This window comes from Leiobunum rupestre, chromosome 1 (genome assembly GCF_980474605.1).
Source record: "Leiobunum rupestre chromosome 1, qqLeiRupe1.1.hap1, whole genome shotgun sequence".
Classification (NCBI taxonomy): Eukaryota; Metazoa; Arthropoda; class Arachnida; order Opiliones; family Sclerosomatidae; genus Leiobunum; species Leiobunum rupestre.
The window spans coordinates 13,887,637-13,900,218 of NC_143384.1; positions in this window are offsets into that span (position 1 = coordinate 13,887,637).

The following is a 12,582-nucleotide window of genomic DNA, read 5'->3' on the forward strand; positions in this document are numbered from 1 at the left end:
CCATAAGTCTATAATATTGTTCCATAAGTCTATAATATTGTTCCATAGGTCTATAATATTGTTCCATAAGTATATAATATTGTTCCATAAGTCTTATTGTTCCATAGGTCTATAATATTGTTCCATAAGTATATAATATTGTTCCATAAGTCTATAATATTGTTCCATGGGTCTATAATATTGTTCCATGGGTATATAATATTGTTCCATAAATGTACGATATTGTTCCATAATTCTATAATATTGTTCCATAATTCTATAATATTGTAAAAAAAATTTTAATTAAAATATTTTCCCAGTTAAAATTTAATTTAAAGTACTTCCACCATCACTATTCGTAATATTGTTTCATAGGTCTATAATATTGTTCCATGGGTCTATAATATTGTTCCATGGGTATACAATATTGTTCCATAAATGTACAATATTGTTCCATAATTCTATAATATTGTTCCATAATTCTATAATATTGTAAAAAAAATTTTAATTAAAATATTTTCCCAGTTAAAATTTAATTTAAAGTACTTCCACCATCACTATTCGTAATAACATGCGCTTTTACCTTAAAAAGGTCACGGCACCATATTTTATATTTATTTTACAACTAAGAACTTTTTTTTGTAAATTGCCATGATAATGTTTTTGCACAAGCTGGAGTGCATTGGGTCAGAACTTATATAGCGGTGCACCTGGGATATCAATCATCTTATATCTCAGGTGATCTTATCATATTTCCCTACGCCAGTGTCCACAGCCCGAACAGGTGACCAAAAAGCCAGGCGCAGCAAGAGAACCCTACTGCTAACAGTCACTCAACCCTCCAAAAGGTGCCGCAAGAGAACCCTACTGCTAACAGTCACTCAACCCTCCAAAAGGTGCCGCAAGAGGAATAAAAGAGGATGCTTTAGCATCTCCAGCCGACACCCAACCTACATAGGTCGAGCACCACTAGGCCTGCAGAAAAGGCACCAAAAGGCGACCAATGGGCACCCTCTACTTTGGCGTGAGCCGTAACTCAGTTTCAGCCCACACCCAGGTAGCACGAGCAGGTCTATATAAGTGTGGTATTTAGTATTCATCGTTTATATTCCGTGTTGAGTAAAATATATACGTCATTTCAAAGTGTTAAGATAGTATATAAAACACTTATTCAATCATGTGTTTCACTACACGTGTTTCCTACGTATAGATATGGTGATTATATCACTAGATTGGCAGACATGAAGTTTTTTCGTATATAAATAGTAGATAAATAACTAGGTTGGAAAAGTGTTAAGCTTGACGTTGTGCTCACGGATATATTTGCAAAATATATCTGTAGATTGGTAATTGATAGTGTTCGGCAGTCGATTAATTTTTATCCATGAATAAAATAAGCTCGGCTATATTTAAATAATATTTATTTAAATAACCAATAGTTGAATAAAAATTGTAAAATGTTTAAATAATCGAAGGTGAATAAACCTATTATTTAAATAAAACAAACAATTAATTAAATAAATAATAATAATAATAATAATAATAAATTAATGCTTGGTTGCGTAAAAAACATAATTAAATAAGTTAAAATGATATTCGTTTTACCAACGTTTTCTTAAATAAATCGGAAAATTTGTGGATAATGAATAAACAATTCCGAACACTAGAAATTGAGGTTTCAAAAAGTAGACCAATAACCAGTGGCGTAGACAAGTGAATGGTTCCTTTTAAAAATACTCCCTTGGGCGTACCTTGACTACGCAAAATTTTTATAACCTTCCTTATATTATTATAATTCTGATACCTCAGAATTATAATAGCTTAAGAAACAATGTAATTCACACCTAAAAACACAATAATTTTCTCCTCAAATTCATTTGATTCTAATAAGAACCAATTAGAATCCAAAATGTACAAGTGACTCGTTAAAAAAAAAAATTGAAAACCCCTCTGACCCCCGTCCCCGGCTTTCCATCTCGTCAAGTGTCTGAGAATGAAAAAGAGTGGGTTAAGGCAGGGGAAGCGACGTCAGGCGTCGTTAGTGTCGTAGCCCCAATTTAAATTTTCGTAACTGCACTCACGCTCGTTAGATGGCGTGGCGCTTAATAAATTCATTGGTCTTGTCTGGGCGGCTTGTTAATGAGATAGAATGTCATCACCCTTCTCGGCGGATCCCCCCCTCTCTCAGCTCTTCCTTCGAATCAAGCCCTTGGGTACCTGAGCTTTTAACGGAGTCAAAACCCCTCCATCGACGCCCCAGCCGCGCTTCGCTTTTGAGAACAGCGGATGAGCGTTTTCCATTGTTTCCGTCGGCTAAAATGAACTTGTGGAGGAAGCGGGGGTAGACAACCTCCCTTCGGGCTGTTGGCCCTAATAATTCCCTTTTCATTAGGGGTTCTTCAGCTAGGCCCCATCTCCCGAGGCATCTCCAACACAGCCGCCTCCTACATCAGCGCCATCTAGATTGTCTAATTTGCATAATTTGACGTTTTCTACGTTCTACGCGACCAAGGAAGTAAAATCGCTTCCCCTTCTTCACCTTCATTCCTTTGTCAGGGAATTTTATAAGTGGCCGGAGACACTACTAAAGAACTCGGATGGAAAATTATTATCACGGAAATTTTGATTGGTTTTTTTCTTCATTTGCCTTTTTTTCTAACTTTTCTTTTAGGAAATTGTTATTTTTCTATTATTTGAATTTTATGTGTACATCTTTAATTAATCTTGATTATTCGTGATAAGCATGTGTAAATCTTTAATTAATCTTGAATATTCGTGAAAAGTATGTGTACATCTTTAATTAATCTTGATTACTCGTGATAAGTATGTATGTGTACATCTTTAATTAATCTTGATTTTTCGTGATAAGTATGTGATACGTATGTGAACATCTTTAATTAATCTAGATTATTCGTGATAAGTATGTATGTGTACATCTTTAATTAATATGGATTTTTCGTGATAAGTATGTGTACATCTTTAATTAATCTTGATTATTCATGATAAGTATGTATGTGTATATCTTCAATTAATCTTGATTATTCGTGATAAGTATTTATGTGTACATCATTAATTAATCTTGATTTTTCATGATAAGTATGTGAACATCTTTAATTAATCTTGATTATTCGTGATAAGTATATGTATGTCTTTAATTAATCTTGATTATTCGTGATAAGTATGTATGTGTACATCTTTAATTAATCTTGATTATTCGTGATAAGAATGTATGTTTACATCTTTAATTAATCTTGATTATTCGTGATAAGAATGTATGTGTACATCTTTAATTAATCTTGATTATTCGTGATAAGAATGTATGTGTACATCTTTAATTAATCTTGATTATTCGTGATAAGAATGTATGTGTACATCTTTAATTAATCTTGATTATTCGTGATAAGAATGTATGTGTACATCTTTAATTAATCTTGATTATTCGTGATAAGAATGTATGTGTACATCTTTAATTAATCTTGATTATTCGTGATAAGAATGTATGTGTACATCTTTAATTAATCTTGATTATTCGTGATAAGAATGTATGTGTACATCTTTAATTAATCTTGATTATTCGTGATAAGAATGTATGTGTACATCTTTAATTAATCTTGATTATTCGTGATAAGAATGTATGTGTACACCTTTAATTAATCTTGATTATTCGTGATAAGAATGTATGTGTAAACCTTTAATTGATCTTGATTATTCGTGATAAGAATGTATGTGTACATCTTTAATTAATCTTGATTATTCGTTATAAGGACATCTTTAACTAGTCTCGATTATTAATCAGCTAGGCCAATACTCAAGGCACCACCTTAGGCCTAAGTCTTCAAGCGACTTTTAAAGCCATTTATTCAGGTGGCCGGGATACGATGCGTAGGAAGGTGGTGCATGGTGGCAAGCCCTTCGAGCCACGCGAGCCGACAGCTCCCTACACTAACTATTAACGTTAACCTCGACAAGTTTTTATGGAAGGGGAACCCGAAGATCTCGGCTGAAAACCCCTTAAACCAGTGGGGATGATAAGTATGTGTACATTTTTAATTAATCTTGATTATTCGTTATAAGTATATGTACATATTTGTCTAGATAAGTATGTATATATCGGGATTAATCTTTTTTTCTAGATTGGTATATTAGTTTTTTTAGATAAGAATATCTATATCTTGATTAATCTGTATTATTCAAGAGAAGTGTGTATATAATTTTAATAATCCTGGTCGTCAGAATTGTACTCCAAATTTTTATATATTATATAAGTACATTACTGGAGATAAGGATCTTGATTAATCTTTATTTTCGCTATTTTACGAATTCATTTTGATTATAAGCAGTGCCGTATTTCCGCCTAGGCCAACCTAGGCCGTGGCCTAGGGGCCCACCCTTGGAAGGGGCCCTCCAGTGATCGTAATTACTGTATTCGAAGGCATAAATCTATAATATCAATAGTAATTTATATTGGAGAAATTCCTAGGTAGAAGATTTTGTTTGAAAATTAGCAAAATTTCTGCCTGGCAGTTTACGGACGCAGCCTTAAATCGCAATGTTGCATATTTATCGCATATTTAGTCGACGATTGTTAAGAGCTTTTATTTAGTAATATAATCGTAGAGCTCAGACTTCTACGCTGAATCAGGGAAATTCAGGCACAGCCTAGTTCCAGGGATAAGAGTAAATGCAGTAAAGTAAGAGTAAAGGGGCCCAGACTCCTTATCTGCCTATGGGCCCAGGATCTCTAAGTTCGGCCCTGATTATAAGAGATCATCTTGATTAATCTTGATCTTCGGTATTGTACGAACCTATCTTGATTTCTCTTGTAGCTCATAATTGTTTCGGTGGATATACGGATATATATTGAAAATTGATAATCAGTGAGGAACCCCGGATTTTAAAGAAAGCACGCTTGAAAATATCCCGTGCGGGAAAAAAAAGTTATAATCTTTATTCAATTTCGACATTTACATTATTTATTTAACGGAAACACCTTTACCAATTTTCTAACTCTCCTATAAATTTGTATTTTACATACCATTTACGCTACATATATTTCTTAAAAAAACCCCTAAAATTTGCATAGTAAAATACTTTAAATAAAATACACTAAGCACACTTAAAAGAGTCATACTTCGAAAAGCCAAAAAATTTACATCCAGCAGAGAGAAGGGTAGCTTGGGTGTGGGTGGGTCGGAGAAATCGAATTATCAACACAGGCGCCATCTATCGGCCGTGAAGGCGGAGCATATCGAAAAATGTGATTTAATTTACGATCTCCATTAGGCAGATTTGTAGCCCTCTTTATCGGAGCCATTATCGTCTCCTAGTAGGTCCTACACCAGGGGTCACCACTGTCCCACGAGGGAATCGCTGTCCCGGGATGCAGTCAGCACCCCCTGGCTATCATTTACGAAATCCACCCCTCGCTTTTACTCATATTTGGGGAAAGGGGGACGGGGGATTTCGATGTAGGAAATGATCTGGCTTTTGACTGACCCGTGTTCTCTGCTGCTGGGACGATTCTGAAACGGAGATTTTGGGGGGTTTTTAACTATTACGTCCGCTTCGATGAATTATTTTCGGAGACCCCCTTACTCGCCTCCTCTTCCCCCCCGGTCCTTCCGTTGATTCGTTTTGACACTCCTCTTTAAGCACCCATCCAGTCTGGTTTGGCTTGAGGCGTAGTTACTCTCTTGATTTATGGTTTTGGAATGGATGTCGATGTCCGGAGCAACTTTTCCTCGTGCGAGGATTTTACCAATTCGATTGTCATCGTCGTGATTAAAATAAAGCGTTGATAATCCGGTTACATGTCGTCTTTCTAATAACTGAAATAAATGTATTACATATTCCACCTAGTGTTCACTACTAACGCCATCTATAGAATTAGAGCTCGGAATTGTTTATTCATTATACAAAAGTTGGTAAAAAGAATATCATTTTAACTTATTTAATTATGTTTTCTACGCAACCAAGCATTTATTTGAATAAAAGTAGTATTTATTTAAATAATTGTTTGTTTTATTTAAATAATAGGCTTATTCACTTTCGATTATTTAAACATTTTACAATTTTTATTCAACTATTGGTTATTTAAATAAATATTATTTAAATATCGGAGGGCTTATTTTATTCATGGATAAAAATTAATCGAATGGCGAGCACTATTAGAATCGTTGGTGGACAAATATTTTGCGGACGATTGTTTCATAATGAGGCGTTTAAACTAACGTAGTAATGGTTCCCAATTTCGTTATACATTGGGTCCAAATGATTCGACAATCAATGGCTTAACCTAGTTTTTCTCTATTTTAAGGATGGATTTAGATTATGTTTATGTTCGTTTAAGTTATGTTAAGGCTGATTTTCGATAATTTTTCTCTGTCAAGAATTTTCTCACTTTTAACGTTTGTATGTTTTTATGTAATATTTAGTTTGGTATAAAAAGAAAATTTTTACAATATTATGGTAAGTTCAAAACAAAATACCACAGAAATTTTCAATTTTATGAAAATTAATTATAGGAAGTATTATTTATAATGATATATTATTGTAAGAATATTTAAAAAATACGAAACTGGAAATTATATGTTCGGAAATATATATTTAAATAATTTTTAACTGGACAACTAATAATAATAAATAATTACTTTCTTAAATTTAAATAACACTAAGTTAATTAGTGTAAAGTTATTAAATTAAATTAAATTAAATTTAGATTAGATTAGATTGAATTGATTAGTTTGAATTTATTAGTTTGAATTGAGAATATTGAATTGATTAGATTAAATTGATTAGATTAAATTGATCAGATTAAGTTGATTAGATTAAATTGCTTAGATTGAATTGATTAGTCTAATTAATTAAATTATATTAAATTAAATATTAAAATAAGCAGACTACAAGCGTACCACACCTCATCTATGTTTTCTAAATATTCCCATATTTTCGATGTCTTCCTATAACTTCCAATAATAACATTATTTTCCTGTATAATATTTTCCTCGTTTGGGGAATATTTCGTGCTTAACCCGTAGCAATTACGTATGTTGGTACAGATGGCAATCCACAAACTACAAAATTACCCCAGTTATCATGTTAGGCAGATTCAAGGCAAAAATATTTCCACCCTATTTGAAATTGGCAATAGCTAAGTCAATTATTAAAACTTTTTTTCACTTAATAAGCATTTCAAACGGATATTTTCGACAAATATTATCCGTTTTGTTTACGAAAAATATCTTATATAAAATCATATAAATCAACTTTAAATTTACTATTTTCCTTGTATATATTTTTTAGCCTTACTGGGGTCATTCTATAATCGTCATACGTGACTGAAAACTATCACTATGCCATCTTTTGGCTGCCGTCGAAAACTAGATAGGACGGAGGAAATTGAGGCTATATAAGATTAATATTTGCCAGTAATTTTAATTTTACACAATTTGTGTGTCGACCATGGTAACATGGAGCATTTTCGATACCCAGATTTAGGCATTTTATCAAAATATTTTAACAATAGCAGACGCTAGATCGTGCACGTTGCATCCGATACCTCGGAAGAGAGTGGCGCCACCTAGAAGCAACAAACACAGCACCCCACACAAGGAGAACGCAACCCGTCAAAAAAACGTGCATTTTCTTGTGTACATTTTTCATTGACTAGACGCTTTAGCGCCTGCTACCGTTGGAAGGGAAAAATTCGGAAATTGTCTCCCCCCCCCCCTTGCCCGTAAAACGTGCAGTGTAAAGGTTTTTCAAATGAAATTTGTACACAACACTGCGTTAGCGTGTTTAAAGGCCTTGGTTTTCTTCTGCCTGTCACCCTTAAAATTTACTTTCCTTCCAAACAAATACCCTGGTGGTAGGCCAACGTTTTTTTCTGTTGACCTACCCCTACTACCAGGGTATTTGTTTGGAAGGAAAGTAAATTTAAAGGGTGACAGGCAGAAGAAAACCTAAGCCTTTAAATGCTAAATGCGTTATCCTTGTGTTTGTTGCTCCTAGGTGCCACGTTGAGTCGTTTCGGTCGCGAAAATACGAAGAAATTGGACCTAAGATATCACATATATTCGGCAAAATCCCTCATATAAAAATTCAAAATATTCTTTGATTCACTATCGCCAGTATATATCATTGATTAAACGCATTAACCGTCACTTCTAATCCATCATTTATTCCCATTGTCCATTCACCCCATCCTAAGCCCTCTATATAATCAAAGCCTAGGAAACCGCTAGACAACGCAAACAAACGTTAGCCAGAGTGCATTATTCCCTGTCGAAAAATTCACGACTGGGTCATAGAGAGCTCTTAACGATGAGCAGAAAGAACATCATCAGGAAGATCCGCATCATTTTCGGACATCCTTCAGTACCCTTATCGGTTAATAGATGGCGCCTCGTGTCCTTCGTCGCGGTAGTCTCATTTCATTAATGCATCAAACGCCGTCCGTTCTCTCAAAACTTTTATTTGACTTCCGCGCTTTCCGTGAGTAATAAATCGCGCCGCTACGGGGCGCCACTGAATCGAGAGACGCCACGAGAATGGAAAAAGAGAGAGAGGGGAAAAAAGTGGAAAAATTTCCGCGTCACTGCTCGCGCCAATTAATCGCGACTCGTGGCGCGCGACGTGAGATCACGTGTCAGAGTGGATCTCTCTTTCTAGCTTTTTTCCGCGCGTGCTCTCGCTCTCTCGCTCTCTTTTCCGATTTTCGAACCAATGGTTTCGGATAAAGCGCACCCTAAGTCGGGATGACGATGCTAGATTCGGTCTGAATGGCCCGGGACGTCGCGCGCGATTTCCTAATCCGGATCGTCCCGTTGTTCGATCACATTTTCCCTTCCATCTCCCCAACTTTGGTTGTGGCGTTATTTACCCCCTTTTAAAGGCGGTTGTTTTCCCCGTTGCGGAGTTTTAAATGTTCAACGCTGATATAAAATAAGTGACATTTTCTATTGATTGACTAATTATTGTCGTGGTAAAAAGATATTTAATAATAATAGCATACAGGCTGTTTCAAAAGGTTATGCAAAAATTTTAAGGAGTTCAGAAGTATGCCTGTTCTTTCCCCCATTTTCCTACGATGAGTTAAAAGAGCGCCAGAGAGCTTCAAAGTGTGGCCTACTAGCCCCTGGAAGTAGGCGGAAACAGGCGCCAAACCAAGCAGCAGGGAAACGTGAACATTAAGGTTTGGCTTTGTGTGATGGTTAGAAAAGAACTTTGTAAATAGGTTAACTTAAACTGTATTTAAAGTCCCTGCTGCTTGGTTTTGTTCTTGTTGCAGCCTACAAAAAACGTCATCAGAGTGTAACTTTGTAAATATACCGAATGCAGTATTTTAAATGGACTTCAACCTCCTCACAGGTCTTCCTTGAAAGTCCCTTCGAGCTGCGTAACATAATTTAATAACGTTAAAATAATAAAATAAAATCTTTCATAAACGTGTGGAATGTCAGAGAAATTTAATATGCGAGCTGTTTTATGGTTTCGGTCTATGTTTGACCTATTGGTCCCTGTAAAACTGTTCCAGTTGCAATACTCCTGTGTTCTGGGTGAAGCTAGCTAAATCGAAATCTGGGGGCTAAGAACACTTTTCTTAGTCTATGCTGCACTTGACCGCGTGAAGCGGCCTTGCATGCGCTATTTGAAATCAGACCTGTAATAAAATGGCAGCTCTCACAAATAAGGGTATAAAAGAGTGTATAAAAAGTGTTATTTTTTGGAGCGCGCGCTTCCTAATATTTCCGTGTAGTGGGTCTCGTGCGTTTTCGCGCGAGCTCAACAAAAACAAAAGTATGCGCGCGCTCTCTAACTTAAACTGCACGATGAATCTAACGTAATCACCTGACCTCTCGTATTTTATATAAAGAGCTATTCTCGGTCGCTAGGATGGCCTGCGCTTAAAGCGCTCAATTAGTTAGTATGTTTTTCGAATACTGGGTTATACATTTTAAATAGTATTTGTTGTAAATATATGTAATTTAAAATTGTGTAAATTGTAAATAGTTATACATTCTTCGGTATTTTATTACAATTGTGTTAGCTTATCGTTTACATCGAGAAGTATATTAGTGTATAACCATAAGTAACATAATAACAATAAGTATGACACTTCCTATAGCTTTAATGCTAATTTTCTAACCGAACCTTTTTTCGGCCCTGATACTCTCTTCAAGCTGTGACTTGGACTCGCGACTTACCATTTTGGATGACTACTTTTTGATAAAAATTTAAGCCTAATATCGGAGAGCACGTTCTGGAGTCGCGAGGGGCTTTGGCTTTAAATTGTTTTGAAGCCCACGTGCGAATCACGCGTGGTAAAAAAAAACATGAGCTCGTGGCTCCAAGAAAAACTTTTTTAATTTTTACCATTTTAGCCTAATATTCCGCCTATCTATCGGAAACCTGATATTTCGGCTTAGCGGAAGTCTCGCGTATTTTAGACACTAGAGGGCTCTGTGCTGAAAAAACATCTTGATTACGCAATAACTATGAAAATCAGTATGGTCGTAAATCTCGTTAATTTTCATACTTATTGTTATTATGTTACTTATGGTATAACTGATTATTTTTTCTTTATCTCTGCTTGTGAATCCTATTGTAAGGGAGTTTTGTAAAAGAAGCAAATAAATATTCATTCATTCACCTAGTTACGTAGCTTGTAAAATGAAACGCCTACGGAGAACGCGTAAAGCAAAATAAATTTCATTAAATAAATTATTTTCTTAGGATTTGATTACGTTGTTTAAGATATTTAACATAATAAAGGTTATTGAAATACATTCTAGCAATAATAGACGAAAACGTAATGTTGGAAATGACGTCGATTTTGCTGGAATATTTTGCGTTTGGTGATAGCAGAAGTTTATATTTTAACCATCTAAGTACCGATATCCTTATTGCTCCTATATTACGTCGGCAATGACTAAAGAAATTGCTACATAATCGCGGACCGATCAATGATTTATTAACGCACTTCTATTCGTCCGCTAATCACATCCCTCCTAAAAGGTGGAAATCGTGTAGTTTGATACTAAATACTATTATATTACGTGTTCTAGGTTAAACTTTAATTTGAAGGGTACTTGTCGTAATTAACAATCTTAAATCGCCGTCTGGACCGTTAATTAAATGAACGAGAGGTCGGCTAATTATAATATTCCTAACGCGAATATTATTGTACCAATTTTAGTAAGGTCTCGAAATTCTCTAGTCTCTTCCAAAATTTTATGCAAAGTTTGCCGAAGGAATTAAGGTTGGATATGATGATTCTATTGTTTAATATAATAATACAATTCCTTTAGAACTCTCACACCTACCTACCGCTGCCTCCCTTAAAACAATTTAAACCAGGGGGGGGGGGGGGGCGAGTCTTGGAAGTACACTTTGGAATAGGGAAATTTCGCGTGCTAGCCGGCTTTAAATCGCTTTCTAAAATCTGCTTAGCGCCGCTTAGACCGTTTGCCTTTTAAACTGTTTACGTGAGCGACATAAATTGGAGGGAATTTCGACGCCCCCCCCCCCCCCCCGTTAATACCCCCCTCCTGGCCTACGACGTCTCTTCTAACGTCCAATCGATTTGGAGCGCGCGCCTCATCCTAACTACGTAGCTACTATACGAGCGCGCGCGTTACCCCCCGTTTAAAGAAAAACGCCCCCCCCCCGAAGAGAAGATCACGTGCTCCAATTTTATGGCGCGAGCAATTTTTTATTTTTTACTTTTTTAAATTTTATATTATTCTTATTTTTGTTGGCACGTGATTACTTTTTATCGTCTGTTTAAAATTTCGCGTTTGTTTCACGATATATATTTTTGGTTTTAAGCGTATGGATAATTTTGGATAACGTCGTCAATTTTTTTTTCAAAACAAAATGCGTAATTAAGGAGAAGTCATTACAAAGAATGCTTTGCGTAAGTTATCTAACTTGACTTCGTTCCTAAAGAATTCTGAAGTTGTTATTTAAATTTCTTATATAATATTGCTTTATCAAAGCATTTGGCGAACGTTTATCATAAGATAATATCAACCCTAATTTATTCTAACTGTCCAAAAATGTTATTTAAATTTTAAATTTATCATACTGTTCCAAAATATGGAAAATTTAACCAGTGTGGTTTTAAATTTATCATACAATTCCAAAATATATAAAATTTTACCAGTGTGGTTTTAAATTTATCATACCCTTCCAAAATATATAAAATTTTACCAGTGTGGTTTTAAATTTATCATACCGTTCCAAAATATATAAAATTTTACCAGTGTGGTTTTAAATTTATCATATAGTTCCCAATTATTTAAAATTGTACCAGTGTGTTTTTAAATTTATCATAACCTTCCAAAATATATAAAATTTTACCAGTGTGGTTTAAAATTTATCATACCCTTCCAAAATATATAAAATTTTACCAGTGTGGTTTCAAATTTATCATATAGTTCCCAATTATTTAAAATTGTACCACTGTGTTTTAAAATTTATCATACCCTTCCAAAATATGTAAAATTTTACCAGTGTAAAATATATTTGAAATTGTCTCAGTTAATTTCAAATAAATTTTCTCAAATGTTTTCGATAATTAATTTTCCGAGAGTTATTAAA